At 32.5% G+C, this 25,539-nt stretch overlaps 1 long non-coding RNA gene across 1 annotated transcript; it reads right to left on the reverse strand.

Annotated features, from left to right (window-relative positions):
* Nucleotides 1-11,187: 11,187 nt before the first annotated feature.
* Nucleotides 11,188-13,956, reverse strand: LOC127833850 (uncharacterized). The gene is made up of 3 exons (XR_008027644.1): nt 13,666-13,956; nt 13,045-13,266; nt 11,188-12,616 (listed from the first exon to the last, which is right to left on the reverse strand). It is a non-coding gene; the product is annotated as an uncharacterized LOC127833850 (long non-coding RNA).
* Nucleotides 13,957-25,539: the final 11,583 nt, after the last annotated feature.

Below are 25,539 nucleotides of genomic sequence, written 5' to 3' on the forward strand. Positions count from 1 at the left end.
GAAAATAATTCTTATTTTTTCTAAATGCCCTAAAAATTAATAATAATGGTTATTTTCATGCAAAAAAATCAAAATAACAAACTAGAAACGTTATTTATACGAGCTCAACAGTGTCTTTTCAGTATAATACAATTTTATTTTTCAAAAACCTTCATATGCCCAAACTGTGCTTAGATTGCATGCCTTAGATGCATTTTTACATATTTCACAATTAAACCGGGTCTCCCATTCAATCTTTTCAACGATTAGCCACGGGACTTGTCCCTTCCACTCGTTCAATGTTATTTTTGTGTTAAAGTTTGGACCCGTCGTGTCGCGTTTTTGTTTAGCTTTTTCGACTGTGTCGGCAACTGAACATACAACATCGTATAATATCTTTTCTATAATGTCTTTCTAAACATTTAACTTTGGCTCACTTTGCGTACAATATGTTAAAAGCGTGTTTTTGGGCGCATTGCAGTTTTTTTAGGACGCTCTCGGGGCGCCGCCATTGTTCTTTGACAGATAAACTGTATACGCCGTTTTTTGTGGAAATAATGCGCTTTGTTAAACAAACCCGATAACCATTCTATATAAGCACCGCAAAGATCTTTAATACGCAAAAAGAACTCAATAAAATCGATACGAACCGATGTAAAAATAATATTCGTAACTTGATTTTGTAATTCTTAATGGTACGACAAGATTTTAAAATAAATACGTAACGGACTTGAAAATAATTCGTAATTACGAAAATACGACCCTTATCTGGAGCTCTGGTTTTTGTCACTGTGACCTTGACCTTTGACCTAGTGACCTGAAAATCAATAGAGGGGTCATCTGCCAGTCGTGATCAATGTACCTATCAAGTTTCATGATCCTAGCCATAAGCTTTCTTGAGTTATCATCAGGAAACCATTTTACTATTTCGGGTCACTGTGACCTTGACCATTGACCTAGTGACCGGAAAAACAATAGGGATCATCTGCCAGTCGTAATCAATGTACCTATCAAGTTTCATGATCCTAGGCCCAAGCGTTCTTGAGTTATTATCCGGAAACCATTTTACTATTTCGGGTCACAGTGACCTTGACCTTTGATCTAGTGACCTCAAAATCAATAGGGGTTATCTGCAAGTTATGATCAATGTACCTATCAAGTTTCATGATCCTAGGCATAAGCGTTCTTGAGTTATCATCCGGAAACCATTTTACTATTTCGGGTCACCGTGACCTTGACCTTTGACCTAGTGACCTGAAAATTAATAGAGGTCATCTGCTAGTCATGATCAATCTACCTATTAAGTTTCATGATCCTAGGCATAAGTGTTCTTGAGTTATCATCCAAAAAACATTTTACTATTTCGGGTCACAGTGACCTTTGACCTAGTGATCTCAAAATCAATAGGGGTCATCTGCGAGTCATGATCAATATACCTATGAAGTAACATGATCCTAGGCCCAAGCCTTCTTGAGTTATCGTCTGACAACCACCTGGTGGACGGACCGACCGACATGAGCAAAGCAATATACCCCCTCTTCTTCGAAGGGGGGCATAAATATAGGATCCAAAGTATTCAATCATAGATCACTCTGATAAAGAAGAATAAGTAAAAACCTTGTCTGGCAAATAACTACTTAAACAATGGGCCAAGTTCCAGATTTTTTTGTCACAAGTCAAGACCATTAACAGGAATTGTTGACTCTTATAGGTGTTATGTATCATGATCTGTGTTACATGCTTGACACTTTTTGGTCTTTATACCTGTAGTTGTAGTTTTTGTTTAGTTGTTTATAACAACACTTATAACCAAAATCAACGTGTCTGTTCATGTTGTCATAATTCTGTTTCTTGTTGGTTATTCATTTCTTAATAACATTGTATGAGCTTATAACTGCATTAAAAATGGGGGGGGGGGGGGGGGGGGGAATGAGACAACAAAAATATAAATGTTCTTAGTAAAAATTAAATCAAGTTAATAAATTTTTAATAACATTATATTGATTGATATAACAAATATTACGAAAAATACTTTATTTAAACATAACTGTTCGAAAAATATTTCTGAAATTAACTATTTACTGATTGTAAATGACTGTTAATCTATTTTTAATTGAATACACGGTCATTCAGTGTTACACATCGCTAAATAATGTATCCACTAAGATACCTTCATTACATGATTTTTCTTTCTAATCTGTGAATGTTAAACAAGCTATAAATACATTTGAATAGATTATATTGTTGAAGGTATTAGATGCACTGAACTTAGGATTATTTGTTTGTCTTCATTAACATTCTGAAGCTGTATTGTTTATTGTTTTTTTATGAAGGTGTAAACAGTGGAGGACTAAAATCATCCTTTTATTTTTCACTTTACACATTATAAGTAACAACTCTTCAATAATATATTAACTCTTACTTCATTTTCGCTTTCATATGAAGTTTTTTTAAGTGTTGAGTGAAATTTGGATGTAAAATACAACTAGACTGTCTTATTCAATATCACTGTCTTTGTATTCTCTTTCTCATATAGATCAGCTACAATATTATTAAAAAATGTGCTTGTCAAATATATACCTCCCCTACATGCCGATTAAAATAAACTGATACTACAAATAAAAAAGGACTGAAGGTGATTATTTAAATATACTTTTTTATTCCAAAATTAACATGCTTGTTAAAAATCTAGTTTTCACTAGTATGAATAAATGATAATATAACAATATTTATTCTACAAATTACTAATTTATGTTTGAGCAATTGATTATATAACTGTATTTATTCTACAAAACACTATCTTATGTGCTATCATTATGGCATTTAGACAAACATGAATATTTACATTTACTAATCCAAATTAAATTGTGTCAAGTATTAGGTTTGATGTGAACATGCAAAATAAATACAAATTGTTACTTCTGCATTTTTAGTTATTGATTAAAAAACTATTTATAACACTGTTTATTACAGCAACTGGCATATCTTACTTATACCTCAACTATGTGTATGTTATGAGTTTATGAAACATAAGCAAAACTGTTTTAGTATTCTCCTGATAAAGCATCTGTAATTCAATTATAGATATTAATCCTTAAAAGAAGGTGTCATTTATATGTTAAGGCTTTGATCCATGAAACGTATGTGTATTTTTCCATGTTTAATCTGAAAATATCTGGATTTTTTTTTTAATATTTGTTACCGCTTCAGATCGACATCTCTTGTTGCCTGCTTACTTGTACATAACTTGAACCATTGACATCGCTTGTTGCCTACTTATTTGTACATTACTTAAACCATTGACATCTCTTGTTGCCGACTTAATTGTACATAACTTAAACCATTGACATCTCCTGTTGCCTACCTTATTGTACATAACTTAAACCAACAGTCGCATAACCACTGTTATCGATTTTTGTTTAATGCTACTATTACATGTATAATTTGTAAATAGTCAATTGTTAATGGCAATTATACGTTAATTTTATTGATCTTATGATTACATGAAATTAACAATAATCTTCCATAAGAATTCAAAAAGTGTTTCATTACGTGTGTTTTTTGTTTGTTATATATAAAAACACAGTTATTCATATCTTATTAACTTTATATTGTTTCATTTCTGCATTTAAAAAAATGCGTCCAATGAAATAGCATAATTTTAATACATTTTTGTTATTTTAAAAATAAATCAACTTAATAAATTTAAATAACATTATATTGATTGATATCTGCACTTAAAAATATAACAAAATTCTTAATTTCAACATAACTGTTTGAAAGATAATGAAAAAATATACTATCCACTGATTGCATATGCTCTTTTATTCTCTTTATCTTTGTAATGTTTAGCCAAGCTACCATTACACTCATTGTCATATTCAATTTTATGTTTTTCTCTGTCTATTATGTCTGTTTCCTAGTTGGGACCAGTGGTTCATTGTGTTTTTTTCTCACTTTTGTGATTATTTCTTTTCACTTCTTCATATCTAAGGAATATTCATCTTTCTGTATCCATAATTTTTGTTTTCTATTTTTGTTTGTATGTATGGACATCCTATGTCTTATAATAGAAACAAACTGGACATGTTTTAAGATAGAAACTAACTGGACAAGCACATACAAATTACCATTCACATCACCCTCCACCTACTTAAATGATTAAATTATGTACTTTAAATGTTAAAGGATTAAACAATAAAGACAAACGAATAAAAATCTTCAAATGGTTAGACGAAAAAAAATATAGTATATGCCTATTACAAGAATGTCATTGGACACCTACTTTAGCACAAACATTAAAAGATGAATGGGACGGAGAAATCTATCTCAGTGGAGAACATACTAATAAACAAGGCATTGCCTTTCTGATAAAAAATAATATAGGGGTCACAGTCGATAACTTTAAGGAAATAATAATTGGTAGACAAGCAAGTATAGATATCAAAATACACGGAACGCAAATAACACTAATCAACGTCTACGGCCCTAACATAGACGATTCCACATTTTACGAAACATTACAATCCTTTATAATTAATAACCAAGATAAAAATATTATAATCGGTGGTGATTTCAATACTGTCCTGAACCCATTATTGGATAAAAAGAATGGAAACCTTTATACTCATACTAAAAATAGAAACATTTTAAATAACATAATTGTAACCTACAATATGATAGATATCTGGCGTACAGTATACCCAAACGAAAGCAAATTCACCTGGCACTCAAACACAAAACCAACAATATTTTGTAGATTAGACTATTTTTTAATATCTGAATCTCTTTGCAACATTATTGACACATGTAACATAAAACCAGGATTTATGACTGACCACTCTCTAGTTGAACTTAAACTCCACAATATACAACCTGAAAGAGGCCCAGGATACTTTAAAATTAACAACAGCATTTTATTAGATACACAATATCAAACACAAATAAAACAGGAAATATTAAATACAGTTCAAAATAATAAAGATGCAAACCCAAACACCTTATGGGAAGTAATTAAAGGAAATATACGTAACACAACAATTAGATACACATCATTTAAACAAAAAGAAACACACAAACTTGAAACTGACACCATCAAAACCATTGAAACACTTGAAAAACTATTGCATCAAACAAACACAAATGATACCACCGACATTGAAAATGAAATAACATTAAAAAAACAAATATTAGATGGAATCTATCATACACATCTCAATGGAATAATACTAAGAGCGCGTGCACAGCATGTTGAACACAATGAAAAAATTACAAAATATTTCGCAAACATTGAAAAACGTAGAAGTGAACAAAAAACTGTACACAAATTAGTAGTCAATGGCAAAGATATAACAAACAGAACTCAAATACTAGAAGAACAACGTTTATTTTTCGAAACCCTCTATAAAAGAAAAAATGTTGAAAATAACACCCTTTTTAAAAATACATATCACGCTTTAAACCAGGAGGAAAAACAACTGTGCGACGGATTGCTTAATGAATATGAATGTGGATTAGCCCTAAAAGAAATGCAAAATAACAAAAGCCCAGGATCTGATGGCATCACAATCGAATTTTATAAAATATTCTGGAATGATATAAAAACACATCTAATTAATTCACTTAACTATTCATTTAACAACGAAAACTTAACTACGCTACAAAAACAAGGTATTATATCACTTATTCCAAAACCTGGAAAAAACTTAGAATCATTATCAAACTGGCGCCCGATAAGTTTACTTAACAATGATTATAAAATTGCAACTAAAAGTATAGCAAACAGAATAAAAAAAAAATTACCATCAATCATTTCAAAATCTCAATCTGGTTTCATAAAAGGACGTTACATTGGTGAAAACGTTCGTCTTATCCAAGAATGCATAAACTATTTCAACAATTCAAATAATCCTGGTCTAATATTCTTTGCAGACTTTGAAAAGGCATCCGATTCGCTTGATCATTCATTTATGTTCTCTTGCTTAGAAAATATGAACTTTGGTGAAAGTCTCATTCAATGGGTCAAACTATTCTATACCGATATTAACAGTATAATCATTAACAATGGCTTCTTTTCAAACAGTTTTAACATCGAACGAGGGGTTCGACAAGGATGTCCACTCTCATCATCCCTATTTATTATTTGCATCGAGTATCTATCACATCACATCCAATCAAATAAACACATAAAAGGCATATCACTAGAACCTGACGAAGAAATCAAACAATCCCTATTTGCTGACGATGCAACTTATTTTTTAAATGACAATTAAGATTCTTTCCATAACCTTATAGAGTCGCTAACCCTTTACGGAATGACATCGGGTCTTAAACTAAACAAAAGTAAATGTACTGTGCTACGAGTAGGTAAATTAAAACAAAGTAATGTTCAATATAATAAAGAAATGAAATTTAATTGGACATCCGATGAAGCCACAACGTTAGGAATTACTTTCACAAATAATGAAAAGGATACAGTTCTAAAAAACATACTACCTAAATTACAGAATTTTAAAAACTGCTTAAAATCATGGCATCATCGTAAACTTACACTTATTGGAAAAAACACAGTATTGAAAACGTTTGCACTTCCTAAGTTAATATATGTATTTACAGTTCTCCCAAATCCACCAATTGATGTTATTAACGATATAAAATCAGCAATATTTAATTTCATATGGGACGGTAAGCCTGATAAAATAAAAAGAACTCAGCTAATTCAATCTGTAGAAAATGGAGGTATCCAATTAACGAACATTGACTCATTCTTGAATGCAATCAAATGCAGCTGGGTTAAAAGATACCTAGATAGTACCAATACGAGTAAATGGAAATTATTCTACCAGAAAATCCTAAAAAAATATGGTGACTCCTTACTCTTTGAATGTAACATCAGCAATACTATCTTACATGAAATTGCAAACGAAAACATATTTCTGTCTGATGTTCTATCAGCGTGGAGTGATGTCACTCATAATTTAGAAACTCAAACCAGCAGTAAAACAATAATATGGAATAATAAAGACATAACGTCAAACAATAAGACGTTTTTCTATAAAGACTTGTTTGAACGAAGCATTAAATATGTCGACCAATTATATGACTACAGAATTAAGGATTTCTACTCTTTTGATAATATATGCTACATATACGGAATACCTTCAAATAATTTTCTGAAGTACTACACACTAATCAAAAGCATACCCATACATATTAAATCTGAAATCAATTCAAATAATACACCATGTACTCAAACAACATTTGTAGAAAACATACTTGGAAGAAAAAACAAAACAAATAAAATATTTTACACACTACAAATTAAAAACCCTACAGAAAACTCCAAAATCAAAAATAAATGGCAAGTCCTTTTTGGAGAAAATGAACTAAATTGGAAACACATATTTACCATGCCATATAAAGCAACAATTGAAAGCACACTGAGAAATTTTCAATATAAATACATCCATAGAATTATAGCTACAAATAAATATCTCTATAAATGCAAATTATCTAACTCAAATCTGTGTGACTTCTGCAGTGAAAACATTGAAACTATAGAACATCTTTTTTGGGAGTGCAAACACATCCAGCCTATTTGGAATCAATTAATATCTTTTCTTGAACAACAACTAAACATTAAACTATCTTTCTTAGATGTAAGTTTCGGAATTAACTCATTGAAATCAATAGACTGTAATAATATTGTGAATTTTATGGTTATATTGATGAAATATCTTATCTTAAACATGAAGTACAAAAAACAAGTACCAAATTTTAATTGTTTTGTCCATAGTCTTAAACTAAAAATCCAGATTGAGAAAGAAATAGCCCTCAGTAATGACACATTACAAATCTTTGAACAAAAATGGAATCGGATTAAATTCTCATAATGTTTTGTCCACTAATATACATTTCACTCTAATGTTAGTTTATCCCTCTAAAATAGTTCTGTTTATTTTTTTTTCTCAAACAGACAAGATCATTGTGAATATACAACAAAACACACAAGTCCAGTATGCTTTCTTCAAACTTTATACAACTCATCATTGTTCATAACTATTTCTCTGTTGTTCTTTTCTTTTCTCTCTAAAAAATATATATATATATATATATTAGCATATCTTGTATAACATGTCTGAACTTTATTGCTTTGTACAATCACTGTGTTGTATGCTCATATACATGTTTACATTGTATGTATGATATTGAATAAAAAAAAAAAAAAAAAAAAAAAAAAGATCTGTGTTAAGTTTTTTATGGGAGACCCATGATCAAACATGGTGAATTAATTGTTTTGTTATTACAATAGAGGATCCAAAGTATTTGATCATAGGTCACTCTGAAACAGAAGAATTTGTGATTACCTTGTCTGGCAAATAGCTAAATAAACACTGGGCTCAGCATTTTCCTGATTTTGTGTCACAAGTTAAGACTATGAAAAGGAATTATTAACTCTTTTAGGTATAAGCTACCATAGTCAATGTTGAGTGCATGCTGCACACCACATTTGTTTATGTTCCATTAACAATGACATCAAAGCACAATGCTATATATAGATTATGTATTGTTTTCCATTGTTTATCAGTCTATAAACAACCATTTATTGTAATAGCCTTACATAAATTGTCATAAAGATGATAAAGTGATGTTTATCCATAAATAAAAAATTGGTGGAATTCAGAAATAATTTGATCTGTCAAATGTTAAAAGTTGGAAACATTTATTCAAAATGTTATCAATTATAGTTTTGTTTCATGAATATAGAGTATTATGTTTTGTGTTCATTATGTTATGGATTTTGTTGTTTTGGTTTAAAATGTTTTAATAAATAACAAGAAGAAATAAGAAGCTAGTTGTCCAATTTTGATTTATTATTACATGTATATTACACAGCAAAACATTACTGCAAGAATGTTAAGTGAACACCTTATTATAATACATGTTGAGTTCAACACTGAACAAAAGAATATGAATCCACTGGGGGCTGACGAGGTCAAAGCGTAGTCCGTTTCGCTACGACGTCGGGTATATGTTTTACTACGAAAACATTGTGTAAATACACTACTTTATCAGGCGAGTTTCATCTTTTCTGGTGTTTATGGATTAGAGAACGGAACATCCAGTAATTGTAGGTACTTATTTTCAATAATAAACTAATAACAAATGCGCGTAGTTGCAACCTATAAGTTTATTTTGAGCTAAAATCGAAATATTTCGATTTGAAGCAATGCATAAGGTGGTTATTCTGTTAAATTAGCCAATTACGGTAACTTAAATTAAATAAAACTACATGTGACTTTGATTCAGTGTACATTTTACATTTTTAAAATCGAAATATTTCGATTTGAAGCAATGCATAAGGTGGTTATTCTGTTAAATTAGCCAATTACGGTAACTTAAATTAAATAAAACTACATGTGACTTTGATTCAGTGTACATTTCACATTTTAAAGTACAAAACAGGTTACGAACATATTTTTTAATCATTCAAATGCTTTGTTTCGAAGGAAATTACAAGTCGCTTTATGTATAGGTTTCGCACAGAGTATGTATTGGTTGCGCAACGAAGTACAAATATAATGTATAGGTTGCTCAACGAAGATTCTGTATCTATTTCAGGACATATCACATGCAGTTTGCAGTTACTGCAGACCGCTATTTTCCAGTGCAAAAGATGCCGTGCTTCACTGTGCGCATTAACATCCAAACGAAAAAGTTGAACCCGGTGAAAGCCGACAGAGTCCCGGCAGAGCCCCGGTATACCGTCACTCCGCCGGCACTCACCGGGGCTTTTACGGCATCAAACCACGGCAGAGCTGCTGCAACGCCCCAGTTTAACGGTGGACAACCGGGGCTCCACCGGGAAAGTATTCAAACGTTTAATACATCTGTGATGAACCAGGAGTTACCGGGAAGGACCGGCTTTGCACTGGAAACAACCGGAACTTCACCGGAAACAACCGGGACGGCACCGTCAGAGCACCAGTTTACTTATGTAACGTAGCTATAAAGAGACTCTGCCGGCATTCACCGGGGCTCCACCGGGGCGTTGCCGTGGCTCTGCTGGGGTGTGTTTGGGCCCCGGTGGAGCTAAGGTGCCGTCCCGGTTGTTCCCGGTACAGTCCCGGTTGTTCCCGGTGCCACGCCAGTCGTTGCCGGTCCTACTTGGTGACTCCCTGTTCATCCCATAGGTATTAAACATTTCAATACTTTCCCGGTGGAGCCCCGGTTGTCCCCGGTCGTCCACGGTTCATCCCGTTGGAGCACCGGATCATCCCGGTAGGGCCCCGGTTCATCCCGGTAGATGCCTGATCACGCACTAGGGCTCTGCCGGCGTCATAGTGAGACTGGGCCTTAACCGCATTGTAACACGAGGTAAATTTACCAGCCGTCATGTACGCAGTAAACAAAAACCTGTGACAGAAACCCACTGCCACACCTTTACAACAATATATTGGTTATGCAATTGCGGATTTGTGCTATTGGGGTCAAACTTTCCACACCTTACGGCTGTTACAGGTGTGCATTTTACAGGTGAAATCATGTATACGAACATAAAGTTCATCTCAAATAAGTTGACGATAACCGATTTTCAAGAAAATCGCTTTGATATTTACAATGTAAAAATCAAAATCTGTATGAGATAAATAATGATCGAAGTTGGGACATGGGATTTACTTTGACATAAGCAGCGTTTCGAGATAAGCGAGTTGGGGATAACGAGAATCAAATGTTATTTGATAAAGAGTACCGTATGCTGAAAACCTATCGTCGCTCTCTATCAAAATAAACGTATAAGGGATTGTCACGAGGAGAAGATGAGTCATTTTTATTGAGACCGACGACATGAGTTTCTCGACTCTCAACTGTCATCTTATATATGGATTTTCGATTTGAATCGTTTCCTTTGGCCTTGCCGTGAATTTAATAATATCGTAATAATGTTCATTACCATGTCGACTGTGCGCTTCGGATCATGCTGTGCCGTTGTTACTACCTCGTCCTCAAAGGAAACATCCAGCCACTCAAGAACTCTGTATTAAAATAACTTTTCTTTATTTTGCCTTCGAGAGATAACCAATACGTCTTCTGTGAGAAACGCATACACGCTAAAGCGTTGTCGTAGCGAGGCATATACGTATACTGTCAGAGCCATGATTATGCCTAATAAAAGTAATAATAATAGCCTTTACTTCTGATAACTGGGTCACCCTACATATTTCTAAACACACCAGTGGCTTAACGATACATAGATAAATTTGGAAATTGTAAAATTGTGTCATTAAACACAGTTGTAAACCTAAATTGCTTTTTTTAAAGTGAAACTTGACTTCGGTTTGATAAATCAGCGGTATATTTCATGTTTAACCGCATAAACCAGACACATCTTGGATTATAATTTAATGAAACAGACCTATGAAATGTCATTGTGCTTAAATTCAGAGTTTTGTTAGAAGAAAAGCATAATCTTACATGTTTTAAACACAATTTTCTATTACTCCGTTTTCGATTTCATGTGTATTTTAACAATGTTTTTGTAGTAAAACATATACCCGACGTCGTAGCGAAACGGACTACTCTTTGACCTCGTCAGCCCCCAGTGGAATCAATTAAAAACGACTCATAATACATTATTATATGAAACTGCATCATGATTCAAAAGTTAAAGAGCATATAGACAGCTAAAACCTAAATAGGTGAGCCTTGCCCTGTGAAAATGGGGCTTAATGCAAGTGCGTAAATTGTCGTACGAGATTAACCTGTGCTGATCATACCAATCAGGCAGACAATTGCTGCTTTATTGTATTTTTTGTTGAAAGGGAGTCTCTTAGAGAAAATCCAGATAAGGCGGAAAGTGTTGCCCCTGATTAGCCTGTGCAGTCTGCACAGCCTAATCTTGGACAACATTAAGTACATGCATTAAACCCCCTTTTCCCAGAGCAAGGCTCAAATATTTATTAAATGATTGATTAAGTCTTCCACATAACATCTTTTAAGAAACTTTCAGTAGAACATGTTTATTTGATGACAGGCACGGCAAAATCAGTAGTAAATTCATAGTATTAATTTGTGTTACATTATAATACTTACATATTGTTGCTGGTTATAAATGTGGAAAAAGTTTGAATATGCATTGCTAAAATACATGTTAATTTTCTAAGAACTGCCCCTTTTATTTAAGGAATACTGTATGTATGCCCCTGTAATATTTCTGACAAAAGAACAAGATAAATAAATAATGATTAATAGAACAGTAAACTTGGTTTTCATTTTGTATACAAAGGATAATTATGTTCTTATTATTTACGCTATATTGAAAGAAATAAGATTACATCATTTAATAAAGAATGCATTACTGAAGATTCAAATTTAAAACAACCGTTTATCCACTTAAATGTTGAAAGCATTCTTAAACAACAAGACTAAAAAAGCTGTTAACAATAATTGTATTAACTACTTCCTTTCAAAAAAAAGGCAGGTACAGTTTTGTTGTCGTCCCTTTGAAGGTGTCCATGTATCCAAAGGATGTACTGAGATCAATCTGTGTCCTCCACATCTTCAGTGCCAACACGTTGTTCCAAAACGTTTCCTGGATAAGGAGGATGAGAGGATCAGTCACCACTTAACCCTTTTTCTGAAAAATATGAACACATAAAAAACTCAAAACCCCTTGCTAAATCTATCTATATATATATATTAGCTGTTATTGTCCAACTTTTAAGATGCAGGAACATAATGGCCACTGTTTCGACAGTAAATGAGTTAAATTTTCTACACTTTTGATTATAAGCTGAGACAATTACATGAGTAGTTTTACGTGTTCTATATTCATATTACAAGCAACAATATTTGATAAAGATAAAATGCATTGCTAATTCCGTTAAACAGGCCCACAGACAAATAAAATATTTGATATAGATAAAATGCATTAATAATTCTGTTAAACAGTCCACAGAAAAACAACATATTTGAAATAGATAAAGTGCATTATTAATTCTGTTAAACAGGCCCACAGAAAAATAAACATGAAAAATGGGTCATATTCAACAACAGTAAACATACTGGTCTCTGGCTTGTACAGTATTGTCAGGCCATGCTACAACAAAGCTCGTCTTCATCATGTTCTACCAAATGGACAATTCTTGCAAACACATCATCATGGTTAGCTTGAGGATGGTCCCAGCTGGGCCAGGACAGGCTGTCAGTGATAACTGTTGACTGTCTGGCAGCAATTTCCTTCAACAGCTCCTATGCTTCCGTATAAGTAAGGTGGTCTATGATATCCTTGAAAAGACATTTCTGCATTTAACAATAAATGTTTTGAACATAAAGCTAAGAATTTGACACAAGATGTAGCTACATGTACATATAGAATTTTTTATTTTTCATGACACCATTTTTTAACATTCCTGTCAGATTTTTTTGTAAAATTTCAATATTCACCTAATGTAGTGTAGGATCATTTTTTAAATTCTTTTACATACAAAGACTTTGTTTTATATATCAACAATTAGTTCGTTGAACTGTTTTTTTCTGTTTCCATTCAAGAATATTGTGAAATGACATAAAAAAATTTTTTAATGAAATCTCAACTTGCCTGAATATCTGAAAACATTATCTACAAATTATTTCAATATTCTCAAATGAAATCAACAGAAAAAAAATGCAGCTAAATAAGTATACCTTTTCTGTTTCTTGTACCAAAGTGACAAAATCCAGTGATCCCTTCTTCATAAACTTCTTGGTTTAATTATGGTTGTATCCTATTGAAAAAGTAAATACACAATTTAAACCACTTTTTAAAACTATTTATGGTCTCTATTAAAAAAGTGAGTTGTAAATATGTGGTATTATTATCTAATAAGTTTTCTTCAACATTCAGGAAATCAAATCTTGAGGATATTCAAAACAATTGAAAAAAGAGGAATATCCAGAATATTCTTGGCTTTTACAAATATAATGATACATGCATTTCAGATGACCTGTATTTGATTTATTCAAAATACAATGTACTGTTGAAATACACATTTATCAAAATATATACGTGCTTTGCTAAATAAACAAAGAATATAAAGATAAAATACTTTAAATAAAGAAACAATAAGATGCACGAAAATAAATTGGGGCGAGTTGTCTCTTGGTTGGAGCGAGTGACCATATCTTTGATGTGAGTTTGTTTTGGGGCAAGTTGGTATTGGGGCCAGTTGTCTGGCGCCAGATACATGCATTTGATGCCATGAATTACTAAACTGTGTTACTATTTTCAAAAATATTTTGGTTATTCAGTTTATTTATAAAATAGCTGTGCAGAAGAAACTGATATAAATACATTAACCCTTTGCATGCTGGGAAATTTTTCATCTGCTATATGTCATCCGCTGAATTTCTAAAATTAGCCATTTCTTTGATTTTTTTCCAAAGAATACTATCAAAATAGCAAACAGTTTGGATCCTGATGAGACGCCACGTTCTGTGGCGTCTCATCTGGAACCAAACTGTTTGCAAAGGCCTTCAAAATTTGGTTCCAGCGCTTAAAGGGTTAACTATGAGTTTTGGGTTTAAATTAATAAACTACCAGTACCATTCAAATGCATTTTAGTTAATAATAAATGTCATTGTCATATAACACACAATAATGAATATGTCAATAAATGCACAGCATCTTGAATTGCCTGCCAACAAATAATGTTGTCACTGTCAGTTATGAGGAAAGAAAAAGATACTGTACTGTTTAAATGATCTCAGTACTCCAAGGCTAATGATAAATTTAATTTATTTGCGCGAATACTAAAGTTAATTCTGTATTCAACTTGGCTTTTAATTTAAGTCTCTGTCTGTAACTCAAGTGTAAACGAGAGAATCAGTATTTACTCGTTCTGTGATGTATATGCATATACTTATGGAACGAAAACGAATCATTTGATCAGTTATACTATTTTAATCTACTTTTATAAAAAGAAAATCATACGCACTATTGAGTTTTACAATAAAAAACATATTTTACCTTCTTCTTCTGTGTTTGACAATACAGATTCCGCCATATTTGTTGTTGTTGTTGTTGTCACAATGCGTGTTTATATTTAAATTTACATTTAAAATCTATATTTAGTCGGGGAAAAAAACGATCCAAGGGTCAGTGGTTCGAGCCTTGGTGCGGCTTACTTTTTTCTTTCTTATTTTAACTTTATTTTTGTTTTATACAGTCTGGAGCACGTTATTTGGGATGTTTAAATTTATGAATTTAAAGCATTAAATGAAAAACTTCAAAAAATGCAATTTAAGTGTGAACAAGCCCCTTTAAAGAATGAATGCTGACTTCAAAATGCTGGGATTTTTTTTAAATTTGGTTAATTTTTAAGCATATTAATTTGAAGTGATGAAAAGTACACTTGAGCGTATAATGCGCTTAAAAAATTCACTTCCAACACTTTAAAAAGTGTATCATTTGTATGACTGAAAATGCACTCAAGTGTATTAATGCGCTTAAAAATTCACTTTTAATACTGTAAGGTGTATTATTTGTATGACCGGGAATGCACTCAAGTGTATTAATGCGCTTAAAAATATTCACTTTTAATTTTGTAAGGTGTATTATTTGTATCAGTGGAAATACACTCAAGTGTATTAATGCGCTTACAAAAATTCACTTTGAATACTCAATGAAGTGTTTTATTTGTATGTCTGGAAATGCACTCAAGTGTATTAATGCGCTTAAAAAATTCACTTTGAATACTCCATGAAGTGTATTATTTGTATGAGTTAAAATACACTCAAGTGTATTGATGCACTTGAAAGATTACTTTAGTTACTGATAAGTGTATTATTTGTATGACTGGAAATGCACTCAAGTGTATTAATGCGCTTAAATAATTTGCTTTCAATTCTGTAATGTGTATTATTTGAATGACTGGAAATGCACTCAAGTGTATTAATGCGCTTTAAAAAAATTACTTTTACCATGAAGTGCATTATTTGTATGTCTTAAAATACACTCAAGTGTATAAATGCACTTAAAAATAAACTTAAGCGCACTTATTATCATAATAAACGCACTTAAGTGTATTATTTTGTGGAAAAAATACACTTAAATGTATAAACACACTAGTAAAAAGTGTTTTTTTTAACAGAATAAAATGCACTTGTTAAGCAAAAAATACGGTGCGAATAACATGCGCATTAAATGCGCATTTAATGTGCATTTAATGCGCATTAAATGCGCATTTAGTGCACTTTTTCGAGAAGGGTATTACTAATTATTTGTGTTTCCATTTAAATTTAAAACTACATTTGCATTGGCATACAGCAATACATTGATCAAGTCATGTAAAGAATTACAATTAAATAACGTTGATATGCCTCTTTAAATGTATTCTATACATCTTTTTGGGGGGTGTGGGGTGGGTTGTAAAGTTTTAATTTTACTGATCTTGCTACACATAATGTGTGTTTTCATTTACATTTAAATCTACTTTTGCATTGGTATATCGCAATATATTGGGCAAGCCATGCTAATAATTACAATTAATTGACGCTATGCCCCTTAAAATGTACAGTATAAATCTTGTTTTCAGTTGGATGCTCTATTAACCTACTTTTAAAATTTTGACAAAATCTAGATAAGGCATGTAAAAATAAAAATGACTTGTGTGCATTTTGTTAATTTTCATATGTATTTTGTTGATGTTTTCGTAGATGTTAAAAACTAATAAAAAAACATTTGTCATTCAATTGATTTTGTTTTAAGAAAAGATATGTGCAATCAAATTGAACCAGTATGATATATTTTGAGAGAAATAGAGGTTGTTTTTTAACAGTGTTCTCTTTAATTTACTACTTTTTTATGGTATATTAAAGCCAAGATTATGAAATGAATAGTTTAGTTTTAAGAAAATCACCAAAATGATGTCCATTCCCAGTTAGATGTCTTATTCCCAATTCACATAATACAGTGTTTACCGTATTTGTTAAAATGATTATGCTAAAATAGGCGTGTAGTTAAAGTGCGAATAAAAATTAACAACACCGGTTACCCATGATTTGTATTTTTACTTTTCTATGCACAATAGACGGTTCTAGATAAATACCAAAAATTACCAAATTCTAGATATAACAACATTTTCATTAAAACTGCACCATACGTCCTTAAATAGCATCGACCAAGTGGGCATGCTAGTTTAAACCACGCATACATTTTAATGAAATAATAGCTTAACTGTTTTAATGCTGGTCCTTATAGACTGCATTTATAAATGTTCAGTTAAATTTGACAGTTGTGGGCCTTACTGTGTGAACTATAAGGCAATAATATATTTTGTGTTTTTTTGCTAATAAATGCATGTGATTGTTGAAGTTTGTGTAAAAGAAAACAGCTATGGAATACAGTTTGTACACATATTGACATTCACTAGTCTATTAAATATGAAATGTTTCCAATAGGATCAGATTGACTTGGGGCTGCTTAAACTTGTTCACATTCATGTTTATCTCTCTTTGAAATAGATGGCTGAATTTTAAAAATGAAAGGTTACAAAATATTTATTAAATGACACGTTGCGATGTTTAACGGAGTTGTTTAGTGTTAAGTCAATTTTTTACTTGCAATGGTTTGTAAGAAGCATCATACAGTTTTTGCAAAACTGATTTTGTTAATTGAATTGTGCAAGTTTCAATTAAGAGCCCTGGCTAATAGCTTCCTAAACACACACTGCAATTGTTAAATTGTTATATCTGCATTATTTATTTAAAGAAAAAGTTGCTGTACATTTTTAACAACTTGTTATGATACATTCTATGCTCGGATGTGTACCAGTACACATGTACATGTAGCAAAAGGATTTTTATCATATTAACGCATGTGCGCAGCGGGTAATCAGATTATCACCTTCAATCAGAGCAGTGTTTTTTTTCAGCGTATTGGGAAGATAGCCCATGGCTTTGAAATTGGGAATTTTATCTGCATTTTCAAGAAATTGGGAAAATAAAATGGGATTTAAAACCACATGAATGAGTTCAACATCTTTAATCACAAACACCACAAAAACATCATGATCAACAGTTTTCCACATAAAAAGTTCACACAAAGTCTTCAGTCACATCAGGCACCATTTTATTAGGAGGCGCATCATCTTCTTCTGAAGAATGAATGCTTTCAAAATGTTGAACATCAGTCAGCACTTTGCTTTAGGAAATCAATGATGACGATGCAAACGAGTCACTTGTTATTAAATTACTATCATTAACAATGGAAGGAGTCTCATGGGAGGACTTTAACTTTTTGATGATGTTTGTTTATTTAATGACGCTTGCTTAAAAAAATCAACAGTTTTTGTTAAGCCGCCAGGTTTTTTATTAGCAGGGTTGGCACCAATCGACCGCCCCCGGTTTTAACCGGCGGTTTTTACCGGTTAAAACCGCCCCGGTCAATACTCCCGAAGTGGTCATTACTGGTCAATACTGGTCAATTGAACTTTACCCCCAATTTTAATTTATATTCCATGCCTAATTAAACAATATTGATAATATAAATTAAACAGACATGTTGCCAATAATGTCTTAAGCTATTAATACCCACTATTTTATACCTGTTCATGCAATTTGTAGGCCAATCTCTCAAAATTTTGCAAATAAGTCAAAGTTGGTCAATTGGATTTTTCTGGTCGATTGAACTTTTTTTCAATTCTAATGAATTATGATGCTCAGATAATTCTGTGCTTGATTCAACAAGAACCTGTAAATTACTGTGTATCAGAGCTCCAGATAAGGGTCGTATTTTCGTAATTACGAATTATTTTCAAGTCCGTTACGTATTTATTTTAAAATCTTGTCGTACCATTAAGAATTACAAAATCAAGTTACGAATATTATTTTAACATCGGTTCGTATCGATTTTTATTGAGTTCTTTTCGCTTATTAAAGATCTTTGTGGTGCTTATATAGAATGGTTATCGGGTTTGTTTAACAAAGCGCATTTTTTCCAATAAAGGCGGCGTATACAGTCTATCTGTCAAAAAACACTGGCGGCGCCCAGAGAGCGTTCTAAAAAACTGCAAAGCTTCCAAAATCACGCTTTTAACATATTGTTCGGAAAGTGAGCCGATGTTAAATGTTTAGAAAGACATTATAGAAAAGATCTTATACGATGTTGTATGTTCAGTTGCCGACACAGTCGGAAAAGCTAAACAAAAACGCGACACGATGGGTCCAAACTTAAACACACAAAAAACATTGAACAAGTGGAAGGGACAAGTCCCGTGGCTAATCGTTGAAAAGATTAAAGGGGAGACTCGTTTCAATTGTGTAATATGTAGAAATTCATTTAAGGCATGCAATTAAAGCACAGTTTGGGCATATAAAGGTATTTAAAAAATAAAATTGTATAATACTGAAAAGACACTGTTTAACTCGTATAAATAAAGTTGTTATTATGTTTATTTTGATTTTTTTTGCATGAAAATAACCATTATTATTTACTTTTAGGTCATTTTGAAAAAATAAGAATTATTTTCCAAAACTTAGTAGTAACGTTAAGAATAAAATTTCAGAGTGAAGAATTCTTTTTGAAAATCTGGTAGTAATTTAAGAATTTCACAAAACCTTATCTGGAGCTCTGGTGTATGTGTTGTTCCTCATACCCCACTGTCCCCACAGTCTTCTAACAGTCTTCTCACCTATACAGGTTGGGGCACCCAAAACTGATAATAGGGCCTTAAATGGCACCTTTTTGACACAATCCTTACTTGTCATGTATTCTTGCATTGATTTCTTTAAATACTTTTTAAACAAAACAGTGTAAAAAACTTTTTTTTATTGATATAAGAATATAAAAACATAATAAGAAATAATTATTAAAAGAAAAAAATAATTGAAAAGAAGAGTAGACCCACAATTGGAAAACATTATTTGTTGGCAAAATCAAGAACTTTGATTGTTTATTCATTTGAATACCAATTGAACTTTTTAATATGAAAGGGAAAAAACCCTCTTAATACAGAAAGGAAACAAGTTAGAAGTAACTATTAAATTAATAGTAAGTACAATGTAATCTTCTTTTGTGTGAGTGATATGAAATAGCCGAAGGGCAGATTTGCTTAATTGTCAATATCAGAGACATAACACTGCATGCATTTTATTACCAACTAAGAGGCCAGATTTATAACCCTAGAATACACAAGAGTTCTGTTTGTCCATCTGCTTATCAAATAGATATATCAATAGATAAGTGAAATGCAATGGTACCTACAATAGTACTTTAGTAACAGATGTGATACACTGAGATAAAGATATTGCCTTAGTCCTTATGTATTTGAGGCTGTTTCCATAAATAATAAAGAAGTAACTTTTTACAGCTTTAAAGATTTTTTTTACAAAAAATAACACAGCAAAAAGTTTATCAATTACAGAATAATTATTGATTTAATATAAAATGGCTCCTTTGTAATGTTTAAATGCTACAATTTTCAATCGACCAGTATTGACCAGTAAAGACCAGTAATGACCAGTATTGACCGGTTTTAACCGGGTATTGACCGCCGGCCCGGTCAATACTCAGTTGACCGGTCAATATGCCAACCCTGTTTATTAGGAATCTTTTTCACGTAATATTTCGAATTGTGCAACATCTTTGTTTTCCATTCAGCCGAATCACAAAACGCTTGAATTTCATCGCAAATATAATAAGCGCCTTAGCAACACGGAGAATAGCGTGCACACGAATAATGCCGACGTTCTCCAAATTGAGGTATAGTATAAAACCCGTACGAAACCGGATCGGACTACGCTTAGTTAAAAGCGAAATTGTTGATGTCATAAGCGGGTTTTTTTTCCAGTTGGGAATTGTTTGGCAAATTTTGGGAAAAAAGTATACTTTTTGCGATTGGGAATATAGCCAAATTTCGGCTGTTAAATCGGGCCCCCAAAAAACCCTGCGGATGCAATTTTACCCGCTGATAAGATAACAGCATTAACACCTTCAATCAGTTGTGGTGTAAGTAAAACTCAGCTGATAGTTTATCTGTGCATTCTGTTGATATTTCTATCATGAAATAAATGAAACACTAGTTAAATGCCCCGTCTTGTATATTTCTTTATAAATTTTAATAGTAATCATACTTGGTTTTAGTGGTTTATTTTATCATTGTTCACATTTATTATTATAATCATAATCTTGAATTATGTAACTTTACTACCTTCTTTGCGTATGTTTATGTTACAAGAGGTGGCCTCCACGTGGCAAGAGCTGGGCTAGTCAATATAAATTGCCGCCTTAAGAGTCTTTTGATGATTTTTTCTTTGGCAGACTCTTGGCGTCAATAGTCCACTCTATCTTTTTAATAGCGAGAGTTTTCCTTCTTTGTCTATATTGATGCGCAAGGAATTTGGTGCGCAACATTCAAGCCCCGATATCAGACAGTTAATATCAACGGATTGCAATAATATTTACATACCTGTGTAGATAATTCATTTCTCAATAATGTTCCGTAAGAATTATGTAATGACTCTTTCAATTTTGCACGCCTGACCAATTTAAATCAACACACTACTCACATTTTCAATTCCAATCGCTGTGCCCGCTGTATACGGCAGGTAGATTTTAATCGATAACGCAGCCTATTACACCGTATGCCTTCTTCTGATTGGTTGATATTTAAATATTTCATAACATGGCGAGAGGTCAGTGATTGTATTGCGATTTAAGCAGAAGTTTAACTGAAACAAATGATGCCTTTTAACTTCAATTTGACGCTATTTGAGGTAAAAATGGACTAATTAACTAAAACTTTATGAGTTGGTTATGTTCTTTTGCAATTTTAAGCATATTGATATAATAGTATTGTATTTAATTTTCGTTATGGTTTTTGCAGACCGGAGTTTTAGCGTTCAGATTTATTCTGAACGCGAATTATTTCAGCTAGAGCTGGGCAACATTTCATTATGTTGGAAAACTACCTTATATATAGAGAAAGAAATTGAGTGCTTTTAGGTGATTCTGTGCTGACTAGGGAGTGCTTTTCGGTGGCCATAAAATACTCTTGTGCTTTATATTTAAACGTAAATCAATATTTAATGAAGTCGTTATTGACAAAATATATACATCTTTGCCATCCATTAAAAACGGCCCTAATAGAATACTTTCATGTATATATAGAGAAATTGAATGTTTTTTGGTCTTTTTTGGTGATTGTATGGACCCAATATAATCGCCCCGGGCTCATGAGCTAACACTTATTGTTTTCCGCTAACAGGTCTAATAAAGTTTCTAGAGAAAGAGTAATTGAACTAAAATGTTATTACAGAAACCATAAGTTGAGTAAATAAATCTCAGCAGGGGGTCAATAAAATATACAACCTGTAAACTGAAGTTTTGTAGATAAGGCTCTGCAAACGGATCGAAATAACCATGGGGCGAATCACCACATTGTCATACTGTAGTAAAATGTAATGATTTATAAATAAATACACGGACAACAAATAATATAAGTTTATGTAAAGAAGGGCCTACCTCAGTTTATATCGTGTTGGTTACAGAAAGGACATTTTTGTAAGTTAGACGCAATTTTCCCTCGTTGTGATGTCACGCTCTTAAGACTTAAGTATCAATATTTTTATGTTGTCGTGAAAGTAGCAGTTTTTATCAATTCGTGCCCCCCACATTTCGTTCCAATATCATTGAGGTAATTTTCTTTTTATATAAGTTGCTCAATATCAGCGTAATTGCAACGCCCTTGCAAATAATAGTGAAATGCTTAGAAAACATTTTCAAAAAACAATATAATTTGCCGTATAAGTACTGAAATGTACACAATAATTGTCACGTCTTCTCCTTTTACAACCCTATTTTTTTACTGCTACCATAGGCATATAAATAATATTCTAATGTCTAGGACTTCTATCACTATCGTACTTTCAAACGTAGGTATTACGAGTGGAACTATAACTTGTGAAATGTTCTTCAAATCATTGTGGAAAATTTAGCTCGACGTGTTACTTTTTTCTATACATAATATCACTATAGAAGCATACACTCAGAGTAAAAAACTACATTCTTAACATTAATGCTCCATAACCACGTTCTGTGCGCTTTACGTCGATATATGGCTTGTTAAAATAAATTAGGAGAAAACAATTTATACCACGATCCCACCTGACCCTTTGTTATGCCTACTCTAAAATTGTGTGTGCTATTTCAGTTTAAGTTTTCGAACAAGAGGGCGACTTTCGATCATATTTACTAAGCGTTCACAAATATAGAGAGAAATATGGAAAACATATTTTTACGATTTCTGTTTTTTTTTTACATATTTTATTTAATCAGGAAATACCTTGCGTATACTATCCTTATTGTCGATTACTCAAAGATCTGGCATACGCAGGACACCATCATACAACAATCTATTGTTGCCATAAGTGGAGTAGAAAGCGTTGCACCATCGTTATGTGGACTTTGGCCCCGTGCATCCGTCGTGAGCTGTGGTTTATTTTTCGTATTGTTCTTGTCGTATGAGACAAACCAGCCAATGCTTTAGCGCGTCTCCCGTCCTTGGTTTTCCGATTTGATTGACCTATTGGCCTCGAGCAAAGGTGGGTGATACAAGTCTGACCACTACTCTCCAACTTGGGAAGCCCACTTAGAAGTTTAGACTCCCGCTGGTATAGCTCTAGAGGCACTCAAATCACCACACCACAATAAGGAATCAGTCATGCGTATAGACTCGCGTATAATAAAACCAGTTTACGAAATAAAGCTAGGAAAACCTGCTAACACGATATTTGGGGGGATATAAGTGGAACTTTCACTTAACTGATTTTATTTGATTAATCGGTCTTACTGCGCAATATGAAGAAACACCGATGTCTAAGATCAACGCAATGAACGTTGAACGGAGTAGTGGTTATTCTTTATAGTCAGAAAACTTAGACAGACGTCTACAAAAAGGCTGCAACCGCATAAGTCAGCTAAAGGCACGTCAGTTTACCCAATCGACGGAGTGCGTTACGGTTTACGTTTAGTCTCAAGCGATCAACGAACCATTTCTGTGCGGCTCCACGGAAACTCTCGAGGGTATGCTTCCCGTCGGTGTAGTGTTGCACTCTATTGCATTGTAGTTACCAAGACGTCACCAGTAAGAGAACCTTGGGTTTTAGTACAAAGTATATCCCGCGACATGGAGCGCTCTTGGTGCTCTACTAAAACGGCTGTTCGGTTAGCGCAGTGGTGTGCACAACAGCATCTCACATGAGCGACCCTTAGTCAATCCCCGCTTCTGACGCATGTGTTGGTTGCAATGTGTTGTATCTTGTTGTTGTTTTAGTTGAGGAGCCAGCATATTGTACACACATGGTATTTGTTTGGTTTCGTTTATTTCCGTGAATATTTTTACAAACAACTTTGATTACCATTATATTTTTTCAAATAAATATATAATCTTAATACACTTGAAATATAATTGTTATTTTATGATTTTGATATAGATGATTATAATATTTCTTTCTTACATATAGATACTACTTCTCAGACATCGGTTTTACAAACGACACTATTTAAAACGGTCCCAAGCTTTGTCCATTCAGAGCAGTTTATTCATTTGCAGTGACGATAGTGTAATCATAGAATTCAAGAATTCCTTTGTGGTATTTAACTAACTATTATATTTTGCTTATTAAAAAAACTGTTCACAGTACTCGGTATGGATTGTAGTAATATTTTCATTTAATGATCTAGATTGTATGATTGGACATATTATGCAGTTTTGTGGTATGTTAAATAGCAGTTTACGCGATAATATAATTTATTTACTAACAATTTGCTCATTGTTTAATGCCGCTTGAAATACATCATTTAACTGATGCCTTCGTTTCATTTGAACGTAATTAATATGTATGTCGTCATTGCGTTAAATCACATCGAACTATATGGTTCGGAATACCATAATTTATGAAAATGTTCTTCCGTCAATAATGGACACAGTTTGTTCTTAAGAAAGCAGATTAACAGCAGTGTGAAATATTATGTAAATTAAACTAATTGACGAAATCGCTCTTAATATTGATCTAGTTAATCCTATTTAATATAAATAATCATTGAATGTATTATATTATTCTAGCTCATATGATTCATGCATCTTCCAATTCCTAGAATGTTGATGATTTTTCTAGCAACATCCGCTTAAACATAGTTTTCGCTCTTCAAAATACATGTACATACTTGCATCAGCATAAATGTTTCAAGAAATTTGTAAACATTTTAGACTGGTATTTGCATTCGTTAATTCCTCTTTTTGGCGTCTACATTTCAACGGACCGGAAAAATGTTGTTAAATAAGAATTTAAAAATAAAAATTTAAATTAAACAAAAAAAATTGAAGTAATTTAATATGACGGAGTAGTGTTATATGATTTGTATATCAGCACCGATCATAAAATTGTTATTGCGAGCTCTACTGAAAACATAAACATCAAATAATACACTTTACATCCATGTAAAACTTCAATATTTTGCATGTATTTGCTTTTCAGTGAACATCGTACTTACCAGGATCTCATGCGAATTCGAAATGAGAG

This window comes from Dreissena polymorpha, chromosome 6, assembly GCF_020536995.1.
Source record: "Dreissena polymorpha isolate Duluth1 chromosome 6, UMN_Dpol_1.0, whole genome shotgun sequence".
In the NCBI taxonomy this organism is placed as follows: domain Eukaryota; kingdom Metazoa; phylum Mollusca; class Bivalvia; order Myida; family Dreissenidae; genus Dreissena; species Dreissena polymorpha.